Source organism: Haplochromis burtoni, unplaced genomic scaffold, assembly GCF_018398535.1.
Source record: "Haplochromis burtoni strain Fernald_Lab_line unplaced genomic scaffold, NCSU_Asbu1 Contig_527, whole genome shotgun sequence".
Classification (NCBI taxonomy): Eukaryota; Metazoa; Chordata; class Actinopteri; order Cichliformes; family Cichlidae; genus Haplochromis; species Haplochromis burtoni.
Window position 1 is genome coordinate 86,119 of NW_024582888.1, and position 4,097 is coordinate 90,215.

Genomic DNA, 4,097 nt, shown 5'->3' on the forward strand with positions numbered 1-4,097 from the left:
TGTGTGTAGAAGTCACAGAGTACTGATAGGAAACTCTGCACGCTTTGTGCAGAGAACAGTAAGCCGTGCAGACAGAAAGGGAAACTAGGCAGAGTGCACTGCAGAGTTGTTTTGATCAAAACTATGTGTGACTGTGTGTGACGTATAGCAGAACTATATATACGCATCTGGTTTGTAATGTTTTAGACTTGTTGATGCTTGCTAACGTCTGCAGCTCTCCTTTTCCGGAAATGTAGAATAAACATGATTTTGTGAGCTTTGACCACACTGAGTCGGAGTCTTTCTCTGCCGGAAAAAGAATTTACTGGGATCTGCTGGAGCTACTCACCTAGCTTGGGAGTCACCCCACCTAGTGCTCCGATTACCACTAGGACCACTGTTACCTTCACCCTCCACATCTTCTCCAGCTCTTCTCTGAGCCCTTGGTACTTCTCTTCCTGATGTTGATGTCAAAACCGTTACATCTATCACTACGACCGTCTCCTTCTGTTTGTCTACCACCACTATGTCCGGTTGGTTAGCCATCACCATTTTGTCTGTGTGTGTCTGGAAGTCCCACAGGATCTTAGCTCGGTGATTCTCCACCACGCTTGGGGGCATCTCCCTTTTGACCTCGGGACTTCCAGGCAATATTCGGCACGGATGTTTTTGTATACTATGCTGGTCACTTGGTTATGGAATTCCATATATGCCCTGCCAGCTACCATCTTGCACCCTGCTGTTATGTGCTGGATTGTCTCAGGGGCATCTTTACCCAACCTCTATAGATCTTGTGCTCAGAGCTTGTTCTTGTGCTGCCATGATTAGTGCCTCTGTGCTGTCTTTCAGTGTGTCTAGCCACTGGTAGGATTTCTGGATATCAGCCACCTCCGCTATCTGCTGGTGGTACATACCGTGCAGAGGCCTGTCCTTCCATGATGGTGCCTCCTCTTCCTCCTCTTTCTTGGGTTTCTGCTGCATGAGGTATTCACTGAACACGCGGTTGGTTGGGGCCATCTTCCTGATGCATTCATATATGTTCGCTGCCTGATTCTGGACTGTGGTGCTGACACCAGTCCCCGCCCTCCTTCCTTCTGCTTAGCATACAGCCTCAGGGTGTAGGACTTGGGGTTACCATGCATGTTCAAGTTCTCGGGTCTTGATGTCAGTGGCTTCTATCTCCTCCTTTGGCCATCTTATTATCCCAGGGTACCTGATCACGGGCAGGGCGTAGGTGTTAATAGCCTGGATCTTGTTCTCACCATTCAGTTGACTCCTCAGGACTTGCCTCTGCAGGTATTTGGTGGTTGCAGCTTTCCTAGCAGCCTCTTCATTGTTCTCATTTTCCTGTGGTATCCCCAGGTACTTGTTGCTGTCCTGTATATCTGCAATGTTGACTTCTGGTAGTTCGATCCCCTCAGTTCTTACTACCTTCCCTCTCAGGGAAGGTAGTAAGAACTACGTAAGTAAACTGCTTTACTTAAAGTCCTTAATGATCTTCCAATCAGAGCTGACTCTGGTCTTCTCACCATTCTTGTCCTTTTGGATCTGAGCTCAGTCTTCGACACCATCTCTCATTCTGTCCTTCTAAGCAGACTTTCCTCCAAATCCAACCTTTTGAAGGCGAACCATTTCTTACTCACTATCGATAACTCCACAGTTTTCCCTTCTCCTCAGGTTAAGAGCCTTGGTGTCATCCTAGACAGTTCACTTTCCTATAAATCTCACATCAATAATCTCACCCATTCTGCCTATTTCCATCTACACAACATTAACAGATTACGTCCTTCTCTTTCCACCTAGTCTACGTCCATTCTTGTTCCCAGTCTTGTTACCTCCCATATTCACTACTGGAATTCTCTTTTGCATGGTCTCCCCCAAAAATCCCTCCATAATCTTCAACTGGTTCGGAACGCTTGCATTATCACCAGCAATGTTCCCTCTAAGCTATGCGTGTGCGCAATTGCCCACTGCTGGCACGGTCTCTGCGCACAGAAAATCTGCGTTGCGCACAAAAAAAAAATCTATCCTGAATTGAAATTAAAATTAATACTTTAACAATTCTGTTTTGCAGTATTACTCAGTAAGTGACTGGCTGCTCCCGTATGGGATTAGAATGATGGCACCTTATCCCATAGTCCAGCCAATAATGCGATTCACATTCGTATATACGCAGCTAATCAACATCGTTGACAAGCATGGCTGATGTGGAGTGAAGCCACGTTAATGACAACGTGTACAACCATTGGAGATGTGAGCAGGACAGACGGAACAGTTGACGGAACGGAAAAAGTGTGGACTTCATATGAGTTTTTAAATTGTGTTGATAGGCCATGTAAAACCAGAGTTATGATAAAAATATATACAATGTTTATTTTTTTCCTGAATACTATCGTATTCGAGGTAAGCGTTGGAGGTGGCGTTGGATAGGGAGGGTGATGCGTCAGTGAGTGCTTATCAGTATCAGTATATGTATGTGTGTGCGTGTCCATAGTTCAGCTGAGACAGTGTCCTTCGCCCCGCCAGGCTAAGTAAACAGTCTTCCAGCCAACCCAGGTGGCCTTGTAGGGAATGGGAAGGAACAGACTCAACACAGTCGTTATCAGGGAGTTTTTGTTCAGCTCCAGCCTTGAGCCCACAGCTGGCGCAGAAGGGGTAGCCGGATTATGATGGTGATTTTTCTTTTGCAAACAACTCATGAGAATTTCAATCTGTTTTTAACACTCCGACACTGGTCTCTCAATCTCTCGTTAATAGCTGCGAGGTTCTCCATGATGTTATTAGCCGTCGATTCCGTGGTCTTGTCACTCTTTTGCTCACATAGCAGATTCTGAGACCTCACGACCGCAGCCAACTGATCCGAGATGTAATCCAGCTTCCGCCCAGAGATGTTGTTCTGAGTTGTTTCTTTCCTGATGTAATCCAACATACATACGCTCAGAGGTGTTATTCTGAGCATTCACTGTAGTCGTAAGCACCTCCAAGCTCTTAACCCTGCTGCCTTGAGTGAGCCCTTTCTGAGAAGTCGCACCTGTCGTTCCAATCCCAGCGGGCAGCGTTGTGGGGGTTTGAACAGCCGGTTCCGCTCTTTTAATTTTCCGATAAGCCAGGTCCAAGCTAGCTCTGATCAGCAAGAACCCTGTTATCATGGTTCCGAATAGGTAGATATCTTCAGCGTCCTCGATCGACAGTCCCGCCAGGCACACTATCCTCTGCCACCCGTCCATCGTGTATCCAGCCGGGAAAGTCCCTCCAGGGCACTCGGGTTGTCCCGAGCCCAGACTTCTCGTTAAAGGGTGTCAATGGCATTCAGAAACCAGTTGATCAAATCCATAATTCTCTTTTAGGTTGTAGACACAGACTGTGAGAGAGTGTTCCAGGGAAAGTAATACAAAAAAGACATGAGACTAGACAAGGACATAAGAACTAGCAGGGAAGATAAGGGAGAGGGGAAAAAGTGCGTCCGCCTCCTCCGAGAGCCAAAGAAAGAGTTTTAGAGCTTTATAACAAAAAAAAAAGAACTTGGAGTTCAAGTTATTTTTCTTTCCAATAGTGTTAACATACTACACAGGTCATGAACAATATTTTTAAAAATTTTCATTGTAAGCGGGCTAAAGCAGTTAATTAAGAGAAGTCTAACATAAATGCTGTAATTTGATTATTTTAATAAACCATGTAACTTGGATGGATTCGATGCTGGCGTAACAACAGTGCACACATCTTCTGTTGCTCACAGTGGTCCAAGGGACCGCTCAGGGAGTTTGTGTGTTCGCGCAGACACATGAAAGATTACAGGGAACATTGATCACCAGAACCCCCTCTTACCAACACAACACCCCTGTTCTTCAGGAACTTCACTGGCTCCCAGTAAAATTCCGGATAGTATACAAACTTCTGCTCACCTTCAAGGCCATCCATAACCTTGCACCTCCTTACCTTTCTGACCTGTTAAGCACTATCTCTTCTGCCCGCTCACTTCAATCTTCTTCTTCTATCCAGCTTTCTGTGCCTTCCTTCCGCCTCACCACCATGGGAAGCAGAGCTTTCAGCTACTCTGTTCCCAGGCTGTGGAACTCTCTACCCCCAGATATAAGAAACATTGGTTCTCTCCCCCAGTT